This window comes from Pygocentrus nattereri, chromosome 4, assembly GCF_015220715.1.
Source record: "Pygocentrus nattereri isolate fPygNat1 chromosome 4, fPygNat1.pri, whole genome shotgun sequence".
Lineage (NCBI taxonomy): Eukaryota > Metazoa > Chordata > Actinopteri > Characiformes > Serrasalmidae > Pygocentrus > Pygocentrus nattereri.
Genome location: NC_051214.1, coordinates 24,500,755 through 24,515,174, shown reverse-complemented (window position 1 = coordinate 24,515,174; position 14,420 = coordinate 24,500,755).

Below are 14,420 nucleotides of genomic sequence, written 5' to 3'. Positions count from 1 at the left end.
AATTACGAATGTTTCGCCATGTTCAAAGAAAGCTCATTATCGTGCTTTTAAACATTTGGGCCGTGCTAACTGGCTGTTTGGCAGTTTCAGCCCAGGATGAATTTGCATTTTCATTTCCTCGACCTCAAACAGACCGCCAAGCAAGAGCAGACCAAAACGGTAATTATGGTGACAGACGTGACGTTGGTCCCCTGTCATCGATGCCATATAATCAGCCTCGGTTCTACTTCGTACGAAGAGGCACACGTAGGCCTCCAAAAGCCAAACTATTTAAAGTATGTGCTGTTAAAAGGCTTTTATTTGTAAGTGAAATGTGGAGATGTGGACTGGGGTTTTTGGTTTCTAGAACTCAGAGCGAAAGACATGAACGTAGGCCCGAGCCGGTGACAGCTTTCAACTCTCCGAGTTTTGGAGTGAGGAGCAGAGAAGAAAGCACAGACCAAAACATCGCTCCCCTCCACGGCGGCTGCCAAATCGCTCTGGAAAACAAAATCCCTTTCTCCTCCTATTTTCGCTTTTTTCACTACAGAGCACTGTTAATCATTTGGCAGCTTTAACATGGCCCTTGATGACAATTCACCTAACAAAGAACAAACTTTAGCATTAATTAGTTATGCTATCTCAGCCCTATTAGCCATCGGCCATTGTTAGGAATCTTAGAAAAGTGTTGCTGTGGTCAAGACTAAAAGTCTAGGCTCGTTGGCGGTGGTCACGAAGACCGACAACACATATATTAGCACAAACTCTCAGTAACCTTTTGCAAAATCTTCAGTTTTGAATTGACTTTCATGATGTTCGTTGGAGTCCAGAGGGGCTTTAACGCTATAAGCGTTAATTCAACTCTGAGTACTCTGCTGTGACAGGCCTGTGAAGGCTGGTGTTCAAGATATCAATTTCACTCAAAGATCTAAGCACTAGACCTAACTTATCGAAGTCATTACAAGAGAGGAATCAGCTCTTCAGCACCATCCTGTGGACCGCTGGAGGACCTCTCAGGTCAGCAACACAGCAGTACTTTCTTCTGGTCAAAGGCTGTAACAGAAGTAGGTTTTACAGCAGGATCAGGGCAACATGGATGGTGCTCACGTGTTCCTTAAACAAAGTAAACCTTTTCTCCTGATCTCTGTTACATAAATGACCCAGAAAGTCTAGGCAATAAAACTAAATTAAAATAACCTCCTCAAACACATGAACCTCAAAAAAAGATCAAACCTCAAGTACCCTTTTAAGTGGCTGACAGGCTCTGAGCCCTTTCGGCCGTCCTGCGTGTGTTGATATAGCGAGGGGCTGACCTCCAGGGGAAAACTATGGCTAATTTAAAGAGGGAGAGCTTCCTGCCCTCATTATTCTTGTCGCCATGGCAGGGGGATGACGGAGGTCTCGGCGGCGCCACCTTTGCTGAAGAGAAAACAGCACTGCGATGGCAGCACCCGAGCGAAACGCAAAGGTCACCAGCCTCCACAGTGCCAAACCACAGGAAAACACAAACAGGCCAGGACTTCCTCCGAGAAAAAATGTGTCACTTTAAAAACAAGGAAGTTGTACCTGTGGCTAATTATTTCTCTCAGGAAATAACTTCGGAGATAATTTGAAGGTGAGTTTAAAAAAAAAAATAACACACTTTAATTTTCAGATAGCAGCCCTGTGTAAAACTGCACAATGTGCAGATCAACAACTGCTATTAAAAAAAAAATAATAATAATAATAAAAAAAATAATCATCATCATCATCATTTTTCAAAGTGCTTTACAGACAGGTGATAAAGTTTAACAGTAATAGAAGAAATTTTAAATATCCAGTGGTGGACAGTAACTAAGTAAATGTAATTGGTTTCTGTACTTAAGTAGTTTGTGTATCTGTACTTTACTGAAGTTTTTATTTTGGGTGACTTTTTACTGTTCACTCCACTACATTTCAAAGTCTAATATCTGACTTTTTACTCCACTGCATTTTGAGAAATCTGTCGTTCCTTTTGGTTTCTGTGTGTATAAAAACGTAACAGGTCAAAACGAAAGAAGCGCAAAGCAAGAGCACCAATCAGGGCACAGCGGTCACTTTGTTTAGAGCTTGTTTTGACCTGTTGGTCATACCGACCCAGTGCAACACACGGTTCAACGTCAGCACAGCAGCATAAAATTTCGAGAGTCTCTTCAACATAAATGATGAACTAACCTAACTTTGTGTAAATAGAGCACAATATAGAAATATGTCCACATATGCAGTCGTGACTGACGCGGCTTTTTTCTGAATTTCTACAAACACCATTTCATTTTATAGTAAATTAGTTTGGGCTGGTTTATGTTTATGAACAGAGACCTACAGATCAACATAGTAAAGGAAACTCATTTGTGATCCTGAGTTTAAAGCCAGTTTTTATTAAACTTAAGCTTGGAACTAAGTTGTAAATAAATCTGAAACTGAAACTTTGCTTGTTTGTAAAAAGTGATTTCAGAGCCACTCGGTTCTCCCTGATGGAAACTGTTTACCTTCAGTGTTTTGTGCTTATGATCATTTTAATAGACGTCAGCGTCACTAATTAATGACCTTCTATTAAAAGACTGGTTTACCAAGAGAGACACTGGAGGACTTTCACCTAAAATTAGTTCATGAAGCGAGTCTTGTTATAAAATGATAACAGGACATCAGAGCCATAATTACTCTTTCAGTACTTTTACTTTCAATACTTAAGTACATTTGAAGGTAAATACTTTAGTACTTTTACTCAAGTGGAGGTCTAAAGGGAGGAACTTCTACTTTTACTGGAGTAATATTTTACCTTGGGTGTCTCTACTTTAACTCAAGCACATAATTTGTGTACTTTGTCCACCACTGCGAATATCAATTTGAAATTATATAAGAAAATGACACAGATCAGATTAAAAAGTACATAAAAGATATGCACAGTTTTAATTAAACACTAAGTTAAGGACTTATGGTTTTTGATGCTGAACTTGACCTTCCAATAAAGGGTGAACTCAGCTCTACAGTTTAGAAGCAGAATCACTGACTGAGTCTCTCCATGTTTCCTATATTTTACAGAAGGTGTTTGTAGAAGACTGTGACGTAAGCGGGTGCTAGATCATTTAGAGCTTTAAACAGTAACTCCACCCTAAGACCCTTTTTCTTTAACCGCTGAAATGCACTGCTCTGTAATAAAAAAATATACCAGCCTTGCTTAAGATGTGAAAACGTCTTTCCAAACTGTAAAAATATCATTTTATCTTGGTCAGTTCCACCTCTGCAGCGCTGCTTTGGTTCAACTGTGCTATAGGCGTGGATGACATGTCATCACACCAAAGTACAATGACGTCACAGTATGCAAACCAGTCAGTCAACATCACTGCCCCATGATGATGCCCCCTCACCCCTGCCGTGCCCCTACATATGAGAATCATTCGAGACAGTCCGGCGGTCTTTTGGATCGTTTTCTACAGATGTCGTCTCATCACATTTAGCTTTAGAGACCCTTATTAGTCCTTATTTGTCACCTCTGTATAGTGACTCACCAGTGCACACACATACCAGGGGGCAGTGAGCACACTTGCCCAGAGTGGTGAGCAACCCTATCCACGGCAACCGGCGAGCACTTGGGGTTTAGGTGCCTTACTCTAGGGCACTTCTATCATCTCGAGCCAGTCTGCCCATTCTCCTCTGCCCTCTCACATCAACAAGTCATTTTCATCCACACAACTGCCGCTCACTGGATATTTTATCTTTTTCTGACTGTTCTCTGTAAACCCTAGAGATGGTTGTGTGTGAAAATCCCAGTAGATCAGCAGTTTCTGAAATACTCAGACCAGCCCGTCTGCCACCAACAACCACGCCACGTTCAAAGTCCCTTAAATCCCATTTCTTCCCCCATTCTGATGCTTGGTCTGCACTTCAGCAAGTTGTCTTGACCACCTCTACATGCAGAAATGCATTGAGTTGCAGCCATGTGATTGGCTGATTAGCTATTTGTGTTAACAAGCAACTTAACTGTACCTATTAAAGTGGCTGGTGAGTGTATGTTTCACATGTTAACAGTACATTCTTTTCAAATAGCAACACAAAATTACACAAGGCAAGGCAAGGCAAGGCAAGGCAAGGCAAGGCAAGTTTATTTATATAGCACCTTTCATACACAACGGTCATTCAAAGTGCAAATGAAAAAATACAGAAAAATGTAATTAATGTAAATAAAATAAAATTTATGTAAATTAAAAAATTTTAAAAACATAATTAAAACAATAGATTTAAAAGAAGTTAATCAAATTTAAAAGAAGGAGATAAAAAATTAGAATAAAAATAAGAAACATGATTAAAACAATAGATATAAAAGAAGTTAAATGAATGAGGATAAGAGTGCCGTTACAGGATATAAGTGGATTAAACTGAGCTAAAGGCCTGCTCAAACATGAAGGTTTTCATTCTGGATTTAAAAGTGTCTAGTGTTGGGGCTCTTCTAATGCTCTCTGTCAACTGGTTGCATTTCAGAGCAGCGTAGTAGCTAAATGCCGCCTCTCCGTGTTTAGTTTTTACCTTAGGCTGCACTAACTGACCAGTTCCTGATGATCTGAGAGTTCTGCCCGGCTCATATTGCTGGAGCACATCTAATAAATATACTGGTCCTGCACCATTAAGACATTTATAGACCAGTAATAGTACCTTAAAGTCTATCCTGTAACATATTGGTATCCAGTGTAGGGATTTAAGGATAGGAGTGATGTGTTCCCTTCTTTTACTCCTAGTGAGAACTCTGGCAGCTGCGTTTTGAATCAGCTGAAGCTGTTTGATTGTCTTTTTTGGGAGTCCAGTTAGGAGCCCATTACAGTAATCAATCCTACTAGAAACAAAGGCGTGGATGAGTTTCTCCAGGTCTGCTTTAGCCAGAAAATCTCTGATTTTGTTGATGTTTTTGAGGTGATAGAAAGCTGATTTGGTGACAGCTTTGACATGACTGTTAAAAGTGAGATCAGAGTCCATTTGTACACCATGGTTACGTACTAGTTCTTTAGATTTTAGGACTCTCGAATCTAGATAGGCAGCTAGTCTGTGTCTTTCATTGCTATTCCCAAATAAAATAATCTCTGTTTTATCTTTATTCAACTGCAGAAAGTTGTGTTTCATCCATTTGTTTATGTGCTCAAGGCATTTGCACAGTGAGTCTAGGGGACCGTAGTCATTTGGGCAGAGAGCCATGTAGATCTGAGTGTCATCTGCATAGCTGTGGTAAGATATCCCATAAGTATGCATGATTTCACCTAGAGGAATCATATATAAATTAAATAAGAGTGGCCCAAGAATTGAACCCTGGGGTACACCACAGGTCACTGGCACAGTCTCAGAAACATTACTTTCCATTTCCACAAAGAAGTTCCTTCCTTGAAGGTATGAACTGAACCATTTTAGGACAGTTCCTGAGAGTCCAACCCAGTTCTCAAGTCTATCTATGAGAATTTTGTGGTCAATGGTGTCAAAGGCAGCACTGAGATCGAGCAGTAGTAGAACAGACATGTTTCCTGAGTCTGTATTTAGTACAAGTCACAGATCAAAAACTGCTATTGAAGTTCAAAAGCTAATATGACTTAGCTGGTCAAGTTTACCATTCAGATATCCTAGCTAGCATGTTAGCAACATAGCAGGCCTAGCAGCTTTCATTGGGCTTTAAAAACAAATGTGGCAGAATTGTTATGCTGCTTAATTCTAGGCAAATGTATGTTTACAACATGTTTTCCTTTCAACATAGCAACCAGATATAAAACGACACAGCGTGCAGATTAGCAACTACTATCAAAATTCAATAGCTGAGTTGTCTACCTAGCTAGTCAAGTTAGCTCTCTCTCAAATGTAGCAGAATGGAAATGTAGCTTAATTATAGGCAAGTATAAGTTTACATATTCCATAACTGAAGCTGTATGACTTTAAAACTCCGAATCACGTTTTTGATGCATCAGCTTCATTGTCCCACTGGGAGGAGCGTTAATGCGGTCCCGACTGGTGGGAAGCTCATCTTTTTCCACGATAAACCTCGAAAAGCAACATAAATGTTCCTTTTGTTTGTCCCTAGAGGTCTAGATATTCCGTTGTCAGTGAGGGTCTATGAGACCCATCGTAACCTCTTACTCACGCTCGAGTTCTTTTAGAGGCCGAACAGAAAAAAACAGTGTATCATGGTCAGAGAGAAGCATGAAGAGACTTGTCTATAGAATAAACATGTGTAGGAAGATGGCAAACCCATCAAAAATATATCAAATAGTCCACTTTTTTGCCATCATGCGTACTTAGTTCTCCTGTTACACAGTGAGTTTTCTTTCAACTTAAGAGAAGAAGTAATCTGGCCATTAATCTTTATTAGAGCACTGATCCATCATATTTCCCCTGAGCAGCCCCAGCTAATGACTTAATGGTGTAGGCTTAGATCTACTTACTCTTGGTATATATCTTCCATACCTTTTTTCTTTTGGATGGAGCCTTTTTCTCTTTCTCTCTTTGGAGGCAGCTTGCACAGACACAGCCTCAGCTTTATGAAGGTTTTCATGAGCTCTTTGTGCGAATGGGGGGTATGCTCTGAAACGAATATTACAGCCACGTCTCGGGCCGGGTCAAATTCCCCACCAAATGTGCAATTTGGAGGTGACGCCTGGCGAGGAGAGGTCTGCCTTTAATTTCATACTGGGGCATATATAATACACAAATGGACATTCAGAGAGCGAGAGAATTGGGAGCACCGATGCTTTAAATCACAGGCACATGCAGAAGACGCACACACATACAAATGGAGCGAGCTAGATGTGCAGGAAGTGGACCCGAGAGTTTATTTTTCTTAATTATCCATTTAGTTTAAGTGGCAGGCAGTGATGAGATACATGCCGAAAGGAAATGATTTCTATTATCGTTATTAAACAAAGGTGTTAAACTTAATACCTGATTAGCTGGCGTAAAAATACGTTTTAAAGATAACCGCCCACAACTGTTTTGTTTCATTTTGATTGAAACAAGGTGCAGTTGATTTCCTGTTACACAGACAAAATAACCGAGACACGAATGAGGAGGCAGCCGTGTACAGGCGCTGCTACAGGCCTGATGAACCACTTATACATTCTACAGTGTTTTCTATTTATGTGTACGTGAGTCGTTCCATTCAGTACACTCTTAACCAAGAGACATTTGTCTTCTTAAAGGGTTCTTTGCATCATGAAATGGTTCTTCGGATTAATAGAGGGTGTGCCGTAGATGGTTCTATATAGAAATGTTTTGAAAGTGGTTCTATATAACACCAAAAAAGGTTCTTCTATGGTTACAAGCTTGAAATAGCAACAGTAGCAGAACCCCCTTTTTTATACTTTATACAACACATGTTCCATCAATCTGAACAACCATTTCATAATGCAAGAAACACATTAAGCATGCAAGCAAATGGTTCTTTGAATGTTTTTGGTTCTCCACTGTTAGAAATAAAGGTTCTGTGCAGGTACATTTTTCGTTCATTAAGGTACCAGCAGTGTAAATGTTCCCTCAAAGGTATAATAGCAGTCCAACTGGGCCCCTTAAATAAGTTCTTCCAAGTGAAAAGTATGTATTTGTATCTTTTCATAACCGAACGTTTTAAAACAGAACCATAAAATAAAAAGCCTGGAGGCGAGACGGGGTGTGTGGAGTCATTAGATATAATAATAATTTTAGTAGATTATGGTTCAGTTATGTTCCCTGACTAAAGGTACTGAGATGTAGCCTTGTGGGTCCCACCCCAGTGACAACAGGGGAAATGCACGAGTGACAGTTTCACACCTTTGTTTCTGAGAGTGTATATAGAACCATTGTCTTTACTAAAGAACCCTTTTTGTCCAGAAAATGTACTATATACACAACGTGCTGCAGGCAGTTGCTAGGTTTGGGGACTATGTACTAAACCACATATACTCATTCAATTCATACAGAGCCGTTCAAAAAACTGGAATCACTCGACTCATTGAAAATGATTATTATTGCATTTGAAGGGGCCGATATCCTTCATTGTTTTGCATTTTATTTTCCACCCATGATATTTGTGTAGGTTTAAGTACCGAAAATGATCATAATTCATTTTACCATGACCATAGGCCAAGTTTTGTTTATACTTTAGATTCAACCAAGCTATATAAATAAGATAAAGATACATAAAAATTATATTCTATTTAATTGGCCTGTATTGTGACTTATTTAAAAGATAGTAAAAACTACAACATTCCTTATAACTTCGGCGAGAAGGGATGGGGATAAGGTTGCTGTAGGTTGACTGAGCAGATGTAGGTAGATATATAAAATTTCCGTATATGGACTGTATGGCATGTGGGAGTGAATGACACTCCTATAATGGTGCTATTTGTTTTATTTAACTCTTTTACTCTATTAAAACATGAGGTGTTCAACGATATGGGCCTAATGATATCATATATACTGTGTTTTAAAGCTAGGCTATCCATCCATCCATTTTCTAAGGGGGGGTGGGGGGGTGGGGGGGGGTGCTGGAGCCTTTCCCAGCAGTCATTGGGAGGCTAGATATAGTTTATTTTAAGATGGCCTATTCAAGTTTTCACCAAGAAGTTATTCAATGATTATTAATATACTGTATTCAACTCTTTATAGTAATTTGTGTTTATCTGCTCCAAGATCTCCATGTTTCAAATATACCTTCATTCTCAATGTCGTACAGCTTTCTCGGTCATTAAGGAATCATCTACAGCTCTGCTCATAATTCTGCACTCATCAACATATTTTACATGTTAATTTAAAAAAGATGAATGCTGTGAAATTGTAAATTAGTAGCCAGTAGTGTGACTTCCTTAAGGGGTCTCACCCAGATGCCCAGTGCTGGGGAGACCTCCAGCAACCTGGCCCCTAAAAACTTTTATTAGGCCCCTCATATAGGCACTAACACAACTGTACAACAATGACTCACAGAGATTCTTAACAAAATACCTCACCAGTTAGTTTCCATCAACACAGATATGCCCTGATTCCTATTTATCTCCCTGTTATTTGTAATGCAGCTCGTATAATGGCTGATTTCAAACAGGCCCTGCAACATGATACGGTTATTATTTATTTACTTCATTACTTAAATAGGTGGGCTAGTGGCTGGAGGGTTTTGCCAGCATCAGCTTTTTTGAGACAGAACAATGGCAAGTAAACAAGCTAATTACATTCTGATTTATTTATTTTGAAAGACATTTTCCTGAGGTTGAGTGATTCATTGTTTCTGCACTGCAGTCCTAGTTACGCCACTGATAGTAGCATCTTAATGAAGTCAATGTATTTTGTACATGTGTCTTCAACAAGGATATTAATTTAAAAAAGTGATTCCAGAGGGAGAGCTTGAGAGAGCTTGACTGGACATGATATCAGGATCAACAATGGTTGTTTATATCTCAGAGCTGGATCTGCACGATCTGGCTACACTTCCTGAGCTTACATGACTTTTTTAAACAAATGAATCAAAAATACATTTACATATGACTTCTGATCCCCATTCCAGATACTACATGATGCATTTGAGAATTTGTGTTGCAGGTATACAGCATGGATTGCTAATCTTTGGCCCGTGATGTGAATAAATGCACGTGTATACGGGAGGGATTTGTAGGTGTCTTTACATTGGCAATGATTTAAAAGTGAGGGGCCCAAGCACAGCAGGCGCACAGTGAATATTCATCTTTTATGGGAGACCCTAATAACCATCTGTTTGCATTTAACACAAAACATTCCTCTGCCCTTTGAATTAATGAGTTATTGTTCTGGTATGTTTAAGAAGGTCTGTTAAAAAAGCTCCGGCTGCGTAGGCTTTTGACGGTTTGTTTCCAGGGGATGGAATAATCCATCGGTTTCCTTCCAGTCATCAGTTGCAGGCCCTGAGGAAATCCAACTATCGCTTCCTGCTTTCGTGCAAGAACCACTCTCTCTTGGTCTGGGCGTCTCGATTTACTCAGTCAAGGCCCCGCAAGAGGGGTGATTCTAATCCCTGGGAGGCTAGGGCTCCCATTTGAAGCTGCTTCTCTGTTCTGAGATGGGGAATTCCACAAGAAAGTGAGTGAGGGGCTCTGGCTCTGGGAATTTCTCACAACTCTTGCTTATTTTATGTGAGGAGTATGACTCAGAGGTGTGATTATCGGATAACGTGCGCTCACACATCCCGATTTTGGACGGCAACACGGCAAGGCTACTTTCAGCAGCGAGAACGTTTCGGGCCTGCGTTAGATCAACAGCTTGTCTGTCCACACTGTCCCTGCGGTAGCATTAAAAACATATCAGTGCATGTACGCGCTGTGTGATCATCACAGTAATGACAGAATGGGTGGAGGGTGGGTTCACTGCTGCTTTCCAACATTCCAGGATGGTTTCTCCCTTCAGCCCCCCACCTCAACCATTTAACTTCAACCATTTAACCACCTTATTAAAATTAAATTAGACATGAATCACTGCTCTGTTTTGTTACCAGCACCAGACCCACTGCAAAAAACAAGCCCACTCAATTCACAAATCTAAGCCAACTTACATAAACTTACTTTTCTCCAAACAAAGGATTCTTGGGTTGACTGAAGTTATAAAGAACTCAAAGGTGCAGAGGAAAAAAAGGAGCTCTTTATGAGTGATTCCTGTAGGTAAACCCAGTTTTTATTTCCAGGTAGGATTTCAGAGGAATGTGCAGCATTACATTTTAATGCTGTGAAGGACTGAAAGGGTTTTAAAGCTTACAATGCAGGGGTCTACAAGTGGGCATTTATAGCATCATGGAATCAGTGGAATCTGGACAAAGGTTGCCTGTTCATTTTAGGGTCCATTTAAATATTAATGTTAGATTAAAAATATAGCATGTTGGACTAAAAACTTGACCTGACAGGATCAGTCAGGTTTTCACTTGAGGGCCTTGAGGCTCCTCTTCAGCATTAGTTTGAAAACAATTGCTAGTACAGTAGAGTAGCCTTAACATTAAGGAACAGAAATATGTCTTTAGGCCGAATAATTAATGATTTAGGCTTCTAAACATTAATAGTGTAGGCTCAAAAACATTGGTCTGTTAGCAGGCTTGTTTGTAAAAACGACTGGCAAATACTTTTGGCAGACAACTGTTCAAAAACACAATGTTAGATTATAGCAGAGCTGCGTCTTGGTGGCACAGAGTCACTTCAAGAAAAAAAGGCAAAAGACATATTTAGCAGAAAATTACACAGAAACTGCTAACTAAATGCTGTGGATGTAGAGAAGGACATGGGGAGAACATAATTCCACCACAAGAAGTGCTCTTTATTAAAGAGCAGTGGAGAAAAGCAGGAACAAAGAAATGAACTTGCAGGGGAGGTCACCACTAGCCACAGGTTTTATTTTCTCAGTGACCCCTCCCCCCGCCCACACAAACACAGACAAACAATCTATGCCCCAGACCCAGAACAACACAAATAACCAATAACACACATTTACACTCACAAACAACGACATTTAAACACATTAAAGACCCTTTTTAGGAGGGCACGCGCCTACCTAGCCTCTGCAGTGGCCATTTGCAAGGCCACTCCTCCTGAGCTTCTCAGAGTCAGCACCTGTGCCAGCCAGTAGCAGGTCGTTACAACATAATATCATATTTGTCGGTATGTAGTGTGTCCTTTCTTTGCCTTATTATAACTTCTTTTCAGGAGAGTTGTTTTCCGTTTTACGGAGAATTCTGTAGAGATTTTTCACACCCCCCCCAAATTCAGTCTTAGAAGTTGGTCGCATTTTCTGTTTGTCATCCATCCATCAATTTTCTAAGTCAGGGTCCGGGGGGATGCTGGAGCCTATCCCAGCGGTCTTCGGGCGGAAGGCAGGATACACCCTGGACAGGTCGCCAGTCCATCGCAGGGCAGACAGACAGTCACTCACACACTCACACCTAGGGGCAGTTTAGCATGTCCAATTGGCCTGACTGCATGTCTTTGGACTGTGGGAGGAAACCGGAGAACCCGGAGGAAACCCACGTAGACACAGGGAGAACATGCAAACTCCACACAGAGAGGACCCTGGTCTCCCGGCCGGGGAATCGAACCCAGGCCCACCTCACCGGGAGGCGACAGCGCTACCCACCACGCCACCGTGCCGCCCTCTGTTTGTCATGATCCAAGTAATTTAGACTCATTAGTCAGCTTCATCTGTGTTCACATTACAAGCCCCGTTGCTCAAATCTGATTTGTTGCTCCAATCCAATCTCTCTGACGATGGTTCACACTCGTTTAGATAAGTGATCCAATGTAAACAAACCGGCATCCTGAAATGACCCACATGCACACATCCTACACAGTAATGTCACATGAATGTCACACCTGCCTCATCAACACAAACTAACGAGCAGAACGAGCTTCGCTGTGAAGATCATTAACTCTGAAAAATGGTGAGGTCTGTTACTTTTACACCTTTTACAGGCTTTAATGTCTGTTAAAGCTGCTGTGGTAACGCTGAATGATGGCGCACGCGCAGTAGAAAAAAAAAGATGAATTCCGATCTGAGCATCACGTTTAGGTCCCGTTCCCACAAATCAGACACGAATCTGATCTGGGACCACATATGAAAGTGGCTCGGGTTCGATTTGAAAAGAACAGATTTAGAAGTCACAGTAGGGTTAAAAATCTGATTCAAAGCTGGTAATATGAACGTAGCCTTACTCCATACTTCAGATAACAAGGTTCAGTGTTCATTTCCTTCTTTTTCTCCTTATCTTTAGCTTTTTCTCAGTAATGGAATCTTTACAGCTACACATCCTTTCAGACTCATAGCGCAGATTGGAGCTTGATTTTCTCCTCTCTCAGAGATGAAGCTACAAATGTTGTTTTCTGATGCTTGGTGGTGACAAGTATTATATATATAATATATAATATATAAGTCCAAACAAAAATGTTTTTTTTAATTTTCAATTTAAACACAGTGACTGCTTTTTTGCGTCATGTGAAAATTTCATGATGAATTAACCAACATAAATTCTCCAAAACTGCTTGGAATAAAATCTCTTCACATTAACTTTAACTTTGCCTTCTCTTGGTACGTTGCCATTCTTTAGACGGTGACAATACACACACACACACACACACACACACATATATACAAGCATACTTATGTAACATTACTTTGAATTGTTAGGTCGGGACCTGCTGCAATTATTTATGGTTAAACGCATAAAATATTATATTTTTACTGTGTTTTACATTCAGCATTTATTCTTTTTTTTCCAGATCAAAAGTAGTGCACATGAAACAATTTGTTGCCGAGGGTCCACAAATGTTCCCCAAACGAAACGTCCCCGGATTCTTGACTATTACGTTCAATATCAATTCCATGATAAAGGGCCTTTTCCCACAAACAGAGATGAAGCCGGGGTTGTGCCCGCTGTAAAAGTCAAATACATCATCTGCACAGCTCTGAGACTCTAATGAGAGGTTCTCTGAGTTGAGGCGAAGTCCTGCAGTCTGTTGCAGTCCAGATGAGGCTCGCTGTGCGTGTGGACCGGTCGCTCTGAAGGGAGCTGGTGGAATGTGGCGCATTTCCCCTTTTCGTGCGCAGACCTTGTTCGCTGGCTGCCAAACCCTGCATGACGCCTTGCCTCAGGGGTCACCGCCAGAACCGGGTGGATCAATAATTAGAAAAACAAAAGTGGACGGTTGGCGGAGGACAGGGGGTGGGGGTTGGGGGCGGGGGGAGAGGGGAGAGGGGCACACAAGGCGAAATATTAACACAGACACCGAAGAACGGCTGACGGATCACAGACTGTTATGACAGCTTCAAACAAACCAGAGGGCTGCTGAGGGACGGAGTGATGATTAGGTGAGTGGGGGTGGAGGTGCGGGGAGGAGCTGGGACATCTCTTTTCTCGTCTCTGCACTCTCCACTTAGCCTCCCAGTCAGTGAAAAGGGCTTGTTTTCACAGCTCTGGCCACCATCCATGTGCATGTATGCACGCACACAAACACACATGCGCATGCACACAGCGGCCTGCTGGCGAGCTCAGCTTCCAGGTTGTGCTGGTTCTTCTCCCGCATTAATATCTGAAAACGTCCGCACGTCCAGATAATGGCTGTGATGAATATTAATGGTAATTTGACCAAACAGCTGTGATAGATTGGGAGGGGAGAGGTTTGTGGATCCAGCTTGTTTGTTTTTCTAACATAGGATGTGCATCGCTCGGATTTGGCCACTAGGTGGCCTGCAAACCCACAGCAGGCCAAGAGACGTGCAGCCTTTCCTGGAAGGGAGATGGACCTGGGAAGCCTGTGGGTGGCCACATGCTATTTTGTGAGCTCGCATCACTGGTCAACAGTTTATGTTTCCGTGTTGTTTGAGGGGTGGAGATGAACCTGTAATCAGTAACACAGATTCGGCTTATAAATGTTGTTTTGAAGACATGGTTTTACCCTCAAAGGCGCTGATGAAGGCATATACAT